This window comes from Euphorbia lathyris, chromosome 1, assembly GCF_963576675.1.
Source record: "Euphorbia lathyris chromosome 1, ddEupLath1.1, whole genome shotgun sequence".
NCBI classification, from domain to species: domain Eukaryota; kingdom Viridiplantae; phylum Streptophyta; class Magnoliopsida; order Malpighiales; family Euphorbiaceae; genus Euphorbia; species Euphorbia lathyris.
In genome coordinates, this window is record NC_088910.1 from 77,055,783 (window position 1) to 77,068,094 (window position 12,312).

Below are 12,312 nucleotides of genomic sequence, written 5' to 3' on the forward strand. Positions count from 1 at the left end.
GAATACCTAAAGCTTGTGAGGTCAGTTTTTTATTCACAATAGAAGACATTATTACATGCAAGTCTCAGTAGTATTATGTTAATCCCTAAAAATAATACTTGACTTAAGGCAATTTAAGTTTATCAACTTATTAGTTTAGAATCATAAGGTATAGTCTCACTTCAATCTTGTATGAACACTTTTTTGATTACTTATATAAACATGAGATTTTCTTTTGTTTAACTTGTTCAGTTGTGATAAAAAAAATAAATTAATGCCTTTATATAGTTAAACTTACTATAACTCGTAAAACAAATGATTGAGAAACGAACAATTTATTTACAAATATTTTATATCCTAAAACAATTGTCTATAGGACATAACACCAAGAGAACACACATCCATTCTTCGCAAATAATGATAATCTTTAAGAAATGACTAAATCTTCATTGTAGTCATCGTAGATGGTTGCTCTTCAGCATCAGATAAACTTTGTCCGTCGTTTTCTTCCCGATGGACTTATCGATTTTAAAGGGTTTCTAGGGTTTGGTCTTTTAGAAGCCATAGCTAGAAAAAGAAAAACTGGAAAAAGAAGAAGAAGTTATAAGAAGCATACTTATACTTAAAAGTAGAAATCACTATAAAGAGTTCCGACAAGAAGGTGAGGTAACGGAAAAGCAAGAAGTAAAAAGAAACCCACCATAAAACAATCATTATAATACAAATGGGGAGGCAATTGTAATGACGAGTGTTATCATTACTTATTAGTAATGATTAAAGAAGCATTAAATGTCCTGGCTGGCACCCTCAAGAATCGTGATACATCGCCATGTGGCGCACAAGAAGAAATCGTCGTCAACTCTAAAGACACCAAAAAACACAAGTTAATGTGCCCTGGCAGTCAGGGGCGAATCCAGGATTTCTCTCCCGTGGGGGCAAACAATACAACTAAAATAATTTTATCCAAAAAATAATAATTATAGAAAATCAGAGATCAAAGCTCAAGTTCAAGTAAAATAGTAGCAAAAATATAAAATCAAAATTCAAGTAGGAGCAAAAAAATACCAAAGCAGAGATGCAAAGATCGGAGATGGAGTGTCGGACCCACGATCAACGACCCGACTACGGAGGGATTGGCTGCCAATTTTGATTTAATCTTAGTTAGGATTAAGGATTTCGATTTAGGCTTAAGAAGAAATAAGAATTGAAGAAGAAGAACTAAAGAGATTAAAGGGAGTAAGAGAGACTGATGGTTTGTTTTAAAACCTATTTAGTTTTACATTTAAATATTTACGTTTTTTTGTCGTAAACAAAACGACGTAGTTCTAATTAAATAAAACGACGTCGTTTTGCTTTAAAACAGAATTAAAAAAAATAAAAAGAAAATATTAAATTTAAAATCATTCTTCATCCTCAATTATAGAACTAGTAAACCTTAAACCTCCATTGATGAAGGGGGCAAAGCTCTAAAACTTAAAAATTAATACCTGAGTTTTTAAAAAAAAATACAAATGTCAGTGAGGGCAGCTGCCCCCAGTGCCCCCATACTGGATTCCCCCTGCTGGCAGTTGCATTTATAAGCACCAGACGAGGGGAAAATCAACCGCCAGGAGTCCGCATAACCTCCTTAATAGTCCCTCGTTTTTCAAAAATTCCAAAAAAGACATCAATATCATCCCCCTCCTCCAACATATCAAGAATCACAAAGTACAATGCTTCTTCCTAAAGCCAATACTTTCTTATCCTAAAGAACGACAAATTAGACCTGGGGGAGGGGACATCTGATACAACACGAATATAACTCTGCCACGTGGCGCCTCAAAGGTGTGAACCAACTCTTAGAGATGGAGAGCACGTGACATCTCCTTAGCAAAATAAAGTAGTACGACTACGTAACAGGAAGCTTGGCTTGGGAAGTCTCACTAAGACCCAATCAAGGATCCAGTCGTTACCATAATCACGTTCGGTCCCGAGAATCATGAGCCTAGTGGGCTTGACGGATATCGGGCTCAAATATCTGGCACAGTTCCTCCTATCAACAAGAGAACTTGACCCACCATGCTCCACAATGCATAATTATCTTCTATAGCTCGACGTCAGTATAAATAAAGTAAGTTCAGCTCAAGGTATAAAAGCACATCTATTATATTAAGCTTACATTACGGTTTTTGTTTACTGATTGTGATTATCTTTGAATCCTTTCATAAAACTGACTTAAATATTGGAGCAAGTTCGTCGGACAACAATCCCCTTTTAATTTTGTTTCTATACCGTTGCAGATGTATAGGTGAAATTGTAGAATTCAATCACATTATACATTACACACTATCGAAAGTAATGGACAAAGAAAAAAAGATTTTTATTTTTCCCCTCGAATCTTGCATAGTTGCAATTATAGATTTGCATGATCGACATTGTGTGGAAATTGAAATTATAGATTGTCTAGCTGGATGTTTATATTAATATGATATGAAAACCTGAGTGGGGCCCAAGTTCAATCAGGAAATCATGGGCTTTTTGGTTGGTTTGTGATGGGTCCATCTGTTTATGCAACCAACCTTTCCTTTTCATCAATATTCCTTTTCAAGGTATTAAATTATTATTGCCTGTCAATTCATATTCTCCTTCCTTTAATTTTTTAAAATTACCCTTACCTATTTCGTTTTTCATTTTCTTTATCAAATTAAAGAAATCCTACTGTGCTGGGGCGGATCTAGGGGGGTAAGGGAGGGTCTCCCGACCCTCCGACCCTCCGGAACACCCTTGACGAATAGTGGTTCAGTCCCGAGAAGCCCCCCAAAATAATTCAAATTAATACTTATAATTTAGAATGTAATTATATAACATGAAATTAAGTTTGCATAGTTGGTTGTAGTGATAATTAAAGGCATCTTACATCCAAGTGGTCTTGTGTTCAAATTTCCCTCTTTTCACTTTTTATCTCATTTTAATTTTTTTCCTTAAACCTCATTCTCCTTTATTATTTTTAATTATATTTTTTAGTTACAAAATTCATGACCGAGAAAACAATTTGATGAGTAATTTCTCCAATTGACCAAACTTGTCAACGTTAGGGATAAAATTGCTCTTGGCTGCCAATATTAAGGGTAAAATTGCACCATTTTATACGTTAGAGGTAAAATTATTCTTAGGTGTAAACATTAGAGTATTTCAAATCTCCCTCTTTTCACTTTTTATCTCATTTTAATTTTTTTCCTTAAACCTCATTCTCCTTTATTATTTTTAATTATATTTTTTAGTTACAAAATTCATGACCGAGAAAACAATTTGATGAATAATTTCTCCAATTGACCAAACTTGTCAACGTTAGGGATAAAATTGCTCTTGGCTGCCAATATTAAGGGTAAAATTGCACCATTTTATACGTTAGAGGTAAAATTATTCTTAGGTGTAAACATTAGAGTATTTTTGCACCTTATCCTTACTTCATATTGAATCTCAATTGTTTTGTACCTTAATTTTTCCAATTATGATCAAATTTACCCTTATATTATCAAAAATTTGAAAATTTCGATTTGACTACTATGAATCAAAGCCTTAAGTCGTTATTAAAAAAAAAAATCTTCATGCAATTGAGCCCCTCCGGACCTTGAGCTCTGGCTCCGCCACTGCTACTGTGTATTTAGCACTACTGAGCGAGGAATCCATCTTTTAAACTCAACATTATCCACTAATATGTTTGCTTTAATACTTATTTTTAAAATTCCGAAACAATTAGATAATTACTTTCAATTTTTATAATAATAAACACTTAAAATTCATTATTTATTTCTTTCGAACTTTATTTTCAGTTTTATAAAATATCACCGGAGTTGTTCATAAATAACAAGCGTTAATTTCACCAATAGCCATTGAAGTGTTGAGTTAGTTTTAAAAATGTTAACGAACTTCGTTTTGTTTCACTAAAGTCAATGAACTTTCAATTTTTATTTCAATAACGTTATTTTGGTTACTTCATGAGAAAAAATTCACCTAAACAGTGTTAGAACATTCACGTTGAAATTGATTTTTAGGTATGATATGACAATCAGACGATAATAAAAAAATTTAAAAATTATATTTATTATTTAATTAGTGCAACTATTTGTAACTGTCACTTGATAAAAAAAAATCTATTTTATAGTTATCACGTGGCGTGTGATAGGGGTCGAAAATCCATATCTTTAGGTACGGTTATTAGGATAGTTTTCATTAGTTTTCATTCAATAAGCGAGCATTTCTCGCATTTTTATGCATGCGTGCGTGTTATTTAGTTTCAGTACATGTTTTATTTACTTTTATAGTTTCAAGCCGTTTCTGATTGTTTTCAGACGAAATATTGCCAAAATAGCACACACGTGAACTACACCTTATTTATTTCGGCTAATTGATCCACCAAGGGTCGCACCAAATGGAGTTTTTACTCAAATCTAACGAATGGTGGGTCAATTTAGTCTTTGGACTAATGTTTTTTTGGAGTTTATGTGCATGTGAATGGGATCAAATTCGGGCTAAAATCGCGTATCGGGGACCCCCGACAGTCGCTCGGCGAACTAGGCATCACCAGCCCGTCGAACTGGACTCTGCAGGCCAGCTTCGCGAGCTGGCCTGCGGGAATTAGTAAAAATACTGATTCCCAGTGCCACGATTCCACGATTTCGCCTCCACTCTTCCACCTGCATTGGGAAACAAGTTAGACTAGGTCTTAGACATGAAACTACAACTATAAATAGGACTTTGTAACATTGTATTAGATATCTTTAGTTTTGTAAAAGAAACCCTAGCCTCCACCCTAGAAGAATCCTCCTCCTTCCTTCGTCTGCCATTGAAGAACACCCACCTCTGTGCTCCAGAGGATTATTCAAGGCTTCCATCCTTCAAGTCCTAGGAAGACGTCTGCATTGGTCGACAGGTTCCCTGAAAGGGAGTACTTTCTCTTTTACATTCTGTTTGCCTCTAGTCCATTCTATGAATCCTAGGCTAATTGTATCATCATGATAATACTTTCTTCATCTTTAATATTAATCTAAGTTTTGTTTATTCAATTGATTGTTATCATTATTTTGAGTCTTACGCTGTTCTTTTCTAGGTTAACTCATTCATAAATCCAAATATTATCTTGGCACATTGTTGAGCGATTTTCGCAAGTGCACGGTATACGCTTGTAGTAATAAAAGATATCGAACCCACAGGGAACACTTTTTAACTAAAACTTTATTTAATTCGGTTTAATCACGTGTTTAGGTTTAATAAAAGAAATACGTTTTAATTGATGGAATTGGTTTTGGTAAATTAGGATTAGATAGAAGGATTATATTGAGTTTAGAGAACAATTCCGTTTTGGAATTTTGATTATAAAGCAGATACTTCCGTAATCGGAATAAAATAGAACTTATTTTCATAAAGCAAAGAAAGCAACTTTAACTTTGTGAGATTATGGACATGTAACAATATAGCGATATACTCAATTAAATGGCTTCGAACCATAGAAATCCCCCTGGTGTTGAGATGATTCCTACCTTAATCAAACTAGTGTTTTATTTCTGATAAGCCGCGATCAGCGATCATGTCATCCATAAAAACTAAATTTGTTAAGTGTTCAACAAAGTTCTTATATGACTAAGATGGAATAGAACGTTTTAATAAAAACACCAATTTATCATTTTGAAAATCATTTTGTCAGAACAATATCAAAATAACAACAGTAAGAATGTATTGAATAAATAAGTATATCATTAATGAAATGTGAATTTTCACAAGTTAACAGAGAAGTAGAAACTTGGATAGCATTGCAACGAAAACTTTGAGATCCGGGTCGTCAATCTTTCTCTCAAACTCCGTAGGTTCGTCAAACCTCATGCGCTTCAGCCGTCAATTCTTCTCGCTGGATCTTCGGAATAGAGACTGGTCTCGTACACTATCAGAATGAAAACTAAACTAATACTGTGTTTATAACTAATCTAAATACAATTCGTGTACATCACGATTGTTTACAGAAATGAAATCTAACTTTCTGATTCTTTTCTGAATCAGAAACTCAACATAACAACTTTCTTCTCTAATTTCTCTAACTTTTCCAACCTAACCAACCTTGATTTCTGAAATGGATCACTTATTTATAGTTGTTGAAGGGTTGTAAATGACGGGTCGTGTCTGCTGGTGAAGGGTCGCTTTTATCCGAACGAACAGGCGCGTTTTTCCGTTTTAAACATGTGTTTAGTGTGCAGGGAGGTTCGCTGTCGTGACTGAGATTCTGAAAATCTCAGTCGCGACAGGGGGTATAGGGACGAGTGAAAAACTTCGTTTTTCTCCCGAGCTGGCCTCCGCAAGTCGCGACTGAGATTCTCAAAATCTCAATCGCGACAGAGAGATGTTTCCCTGTCTCTCGACTGCTTTTCGTCCTCCTCGAGCGTTCTTCTGACTGATATGCATTCTTGGTACGTTTTTTAGGTTTTTCCTCCATTTTCGCTCCTATTTGGATTTAACCAAATAATTAAGTACCTTGCATCAAAGAAGTAAATAAAGACGTAAAAGTATTCCAAATGAATGTAATTAGCATGATTTTAATGTAAATTTAACGTATTTATATATGATATTTTAGGTATATTTTGGGCTTAACAAACTCCCACACTTAAGCTTTTGCTAGTCCCGAGCAAAATTTCACTGAATTTATTCCTTACTCAAACTCTTTATAAATAGAATATATATCCATATATTCCTCTTTGAATTAGTTTAAACCAAAAGATAAACTTTTCATGGTAAATTTATACGCAAAGCATCAAACTAGCTAGTATAAAAGAGATATATCATTCGTCTTGTATTTCAATTTTTATATTGAAGTATTCGGGACGGTGTAAGCACGCATGTTTTCGAATCTTTCGTCTCAAGGCATTTCTAAGCACAAAATTTCCTTTCCCAAACCTAAACTATTACAAATATAGATTTAAGGACTTAGGTTTAATATATTTGCTTTAGTTACGCCCAAGATAAGGGTGGTCTCGATCGTAACTTTATACGCATTAATTTGCTTTCGTGTTCGTTCAAGAGGTACCGACTATGCCATGGGTGGACGCAATCGTTACTTAAAACTTTAAACACGTTTAATTTTTGCTTTAATTTTTTTAACGTTCCTTTCATACCTCGATCGTGATAAGGGTGGTCGCAATCGTGGCCAAAAGTAAACGGTACTTAATGTCTTCCCTTTCATACCTCGATTGTGATAAGGTTGGTCTCAATCGTGGCCAAAAGTTAAGAATACGACTACTTGATTTAATTAATATGAAAATAAAATTGGGAAAGAAAAATAGCACATTCATCCTATATTGACTTGAAATTCAACATGTATTATGGCTAAAGTTTCCTTAAATACTTCAATTGGTTTTTAATGTAAGACGAAAAATAATATCGAGCTAAAAAGCTAAAGTTGTTAGTTTGATTTATGCCTATAAACCTAATTGAAAATTTGAAAATAAGATTTATATTTATCATGAATTCATGATATAAAATAGAGATTTGAAACTAAAGAAATTTTACTTATATACATTCACTCGAGACGTTTTTTATAAAATCGTATCGGAGATTTGTAAAAATATTTGTAAAAATATAGCCCGTATAGAAATATTATTTCTATCAATAATGATAACCTTAAAGTATGCTTAACATTATTTTGAAAGTAGAATTTATTTGAAAACATATGAAAAATATACTTAACAAAAATATATGTTTATGAAAAATTGCTAGTGTTTTTGAAAAGTGTTGCACTAATAAAAAATGTTGCAATTGTTTTTTGAAAAATGTTGCATATTATACTTTACTTAAAATTGAATAACAATATGCAAAATAAATAGCATTCATTCTTGTTCGTTGCATTCATTCGTACTTTAAAAATAAAATGAATAATATGAAATACCTCCTCCCACACTTAATTTGGACCATGTCCTCATTGGTGCAAAAAGCGATAAAACACGAAAAATAGTACGAAATAAACCATACGAATTAGAAATGAAAAATATAGTACGATAACATTCAAACATAATAATAAAGAAAATTGTACCGAACATAAATAAAAATATTGTACCGAACTTATCAAGACATAATAATAATAACGAAAATGAGTTAAAGATGGAAGAAAGATAGCAACCGGCGATGAGTAGACGTGTGCTCACGTCTCAATGTAGTGATATTGGCATCCACCGTGGTTATCCTCGAACTCATTTCGGTATTGGTAGCAACGACTTCATCTAACCGCAAATTCATGTGACGGTTATGCTCGTTCATTTGTGTCAAAACACGTTGCCATCCAACTTGTTCTTCAACATTTGGTTCTACATTTGCTTGCTCGGTGGCATTAACATCAACATTCTCCTCCTCCTCTTCTTCTTCTTCATCAAATTCCTCTTCATCATCCTCATCATCATCTTGGGCACCTAAACCTTGAGAACCCGAGGCTTCACTACTCATGGTAGCAAAAACACGTCTTGTGCGATCCGCATAAGAGATAAAGGCGGGGGGTCCCATTTTCTTCAATAAATTGGCTCTTTGAAGTGCCGTGAGATCCAATGAAGGTAAACCAACATGAGGTATATTTTGATAATCCGCTAATTCACCTCGAGCGCCCAAAACAATGCCGGTAATTAAATTACCCATAGGCACTTGCTTATTGCGGGACTTGGAAGCTCGAACTAAATTAGTAAATATCATCTCGATACTATCAATGGTCAAACCCTTAAAAATACTATCCAACACAAACAAATCACGAACTTGCACTTTTGAACTTTCAACCCGACCAAATAAGGAAAATGATAAAAACTTGTGAAAGAAGAAGATACAATCATCCTTAAGTAATTTACTAGATGTATTCTTTGGATTAAAAACATCTAAACCGGTCAAAGATTGCCAAACCGTGTTTGAATTAAAAGGCTTTGGTTTGGAATAAAAATTCCGAGTAGGAAAACCAAACCAACGGTTCATGGCCGCATACCCAACGTCATAACGAACTCCATCATTTCGAAAAGAGATAACTCCTTTCTTCTTGTCATAGGTTAGAGTAACCAAAAACTCAATAATATGCGATTTAAGACTAGGAAAACGCATACTAGAAAATCGTTTCCAACCAAGGACGGAAAGAAATTCATCAATACGCTCGGTAAAAGAAAGTGTGTTTACCGTGTCGGTGTCCAGAAAAAGCATGTCGACGAAATCTATTTGGCTATTAGAAAATCGGCGATATTTGCGTCCTTCGGCTTCCGTCGCAATATCGAACGGTGCTCCATATTGAACCCGTAATCGATTGACTTCGGTGGCCTTAGCTTTGTTAGCAACGGTCTTTCGTCTAGGCATTTTTTGTTTGTGAAATTTGGTGAAAGAGATGAAGAAATTTGAAAGAATGAAAGGAAGAGTAAAAGATAATGGTGGTGATTTAGGGAAGAAAAAGATAAATAGGGTAAAGATTTATGGGGAAGATGAGTGAATCTTGTTATTGGGGAGAGAAAAGATGATTGATTGGTGTAAAAAGAGGTGATTTAAATAGGTGTAAGTAATAGGTATTGATTAGGATAGATGAATAGGTAAGTATTTAGAGTAGAAATAGGAAAAGAACCAAAATTTCGCCCAAATCCCGTGACTGGAAGGCGCAAGTCGCGACTGAGATTTTCAAAATCTCAGTCGCGACAACAAGTACGTAGGGGGTCGAAATTGTTGCTGAAAGTGGTCCTCTTGTTATCTCAACTGAGAATTCAGAATCTCAACTGAGATTTTGGAAATTCTGGGTAAAATTGAGACTGTTTTTTATGATTTTAACACTTCTAAACCAATTCCTCTTATAATTAAGTGACATTAAGGTGAATATTAATCCCTGAAACTGAGATAAACAAAACTGAAACATTAAATTAAAGGAAAACCAAAGGTTGTTCCTTAAAGAAAAGAAATTAAGGAAAGAATTAATGCATTTTTATTAATCATAATCACCTATTAATTACTTATCAAACATATGTACACAAAAACAGAAATAAATCTATATACATGAACATCAAACATATGTACAGAATTACAATCAAACATTATAAATTTAAACAGTATCCCTATGAATTGGAATACGTTTTATTCTGGCCCTTTCTAATTGTTATTGAACAAAAACTTCTCTTTATGTGAGAGAAAGAAACGGTGGACAGACACGAAAAACTCGTTTTACGATTCCCTCACTTTCCAAGAACTCGTAATCAAGTATGGGAAAAGTCTCTTTATTAGTCCCAGGAATAGAAACTGATCCTTTGGTTCCTAGGATTATTCCACATATAATATTAGCGAACCCAATCTTCCGGTTCTTCGAATGGGAAACAGCAACTAACCCCTCCATTAGAATCTTCGAGGAGTTCACCGAGTTGCCTTGGAAAAATGTCGCCCACTACATAGAGATCAGTATCTTTCACAACATTGCTACTGACTCGACTCGACCAAAAAGACTATGACAGAGAAATTTATGTAGATACAACATGGAGTTTAGAATTTATTGATTTGTTGTAGGCAAGACTTGGATTGAATCTCCAAAATCCCGTCAACATTCTCCAGATATCAGTATAAGTCATATCTCTGCTAGGATGATGTGGAGTGGTGTCCCGTGGTGGAAAACCAAACCAAGTATGAAGTTCAGGATATCCAAAAGTGAATATCTTCCCTTCACAACGAAAACTGAGACGAACACGCCTCTTATTGACGAACCGAATAGTAGACAAAAACTCTAATACCCAGTTTCCAATTATAGGAAACTTTACTGATGCAAACTTGGCCCATCCTAAGTTTGTCAGATAGCGATTCATGTCATCACTTATCCCGAGTTCTTTGTTCAGGAACTCATATACAGCATTCCACAAAACTGTGCATATCTAAACTATAAATAACGTTTCCCCTCATCATGATTGTAGATTGGAAACCATGCTCCATAGCGTGAAGAAATGTCAACACGCTTGCTATGAGCAGAAGTGTGTTTTCGAACATTTTTCAAAGACTTAGTCATGTCTGTGAGAGAGAAGAAAATATAGTCTGTAGGATTTGAGAATTTGAGAAAGAAATTCAGAAAGATGAAATGAAATGGAAGAAGTCTGATCCTACAGGAATATATAAGACATTTAAGTGAAAGGTTGTGTCTGTTAAAAAGAAAAAATGCAAAAAGTGATACCTCTTCGAATCAACTGACAGAAATTTTAAAAATTAGATGGCTGTAATCCCTTACAGTTATTTCAAATTGGAAAAGACAGAAAATCTCAACTGTGATTTTCGGAATCTCAACTGAGATTTCCAAATCCTGAAACATGGAAAATCTCAACTGAGATTTTTGCATTTTGTAATTCCTCAAGATCACTTAACACTTAATGAAATCATTTTCAAAACATGACTAGATTAAAATTTTAATGTTGACAAACTTATTTGTACACAAAATAAAAATGAAAATAAAAACAAAAATAAAAATATTTAAATTAAAAAGAAAAATAAAAATTATGAACACAAGATAAGAAAAACTAAAAATTAAAAATATGAAAACTAAATAAATTAATTTTCATAGAACAAAAGACATCTTATTGAAAATTATGCGTGTCATGAATATCGATAGAGAATTGTAAAATCTCAGTTGAGGATTAAAAATTCTCAGTAAGTTCAGAAATTTATAAAACTTCAAATAAAAATCACTGTAGAGATTTGTTTAAAAATCAATATACAATCAGAAAATTAAATTATGTGTGATTTTAATTCAATTGAGATTTCTTTAAATTCAATTGAGATTTCTTTAAATCAAAAGATACTTGCCTCATTAAGTACAAATATTTAAGATACATAGCATATTTTCAATATCTTTCAATGAATTTTTTTTTTATTTCTAATCTAAACATTATTGCTAAACTAAAAATGAATATAAAAATTAAACTAAAATGAAATATAAAAATTAGAATATGAAATATTAAAAACTAAAAATGATGATAATCCTTAAGAATTCTCAAGGAGAATCAAAATTATGGACAAAATTAATTACCTGGACCGATTTAAAATAATGGTCCTGTCCATTCTAACTTACCTGAAATCAGATTTTTTTTTTTTTTTTACGTTTTCTCAATTTAAGGATCTACTGATTCCGGTTGAATGCCCGAACTTCTAGTTTTATGCACGAACAAGAACTACGCACATTAACTGAAACTTTCAAAACTATTGTAAAAATCAACAATTCCTTCCTAGAGGATAAGATAATTTCAAGGACTGTATTCCTCACTCCACGTTCTGATGTATCTGTCTGAGAAAAATTTCCATGGTGATTTCTTAGAGAGATAAATGTAGGTGTTTAAGGAA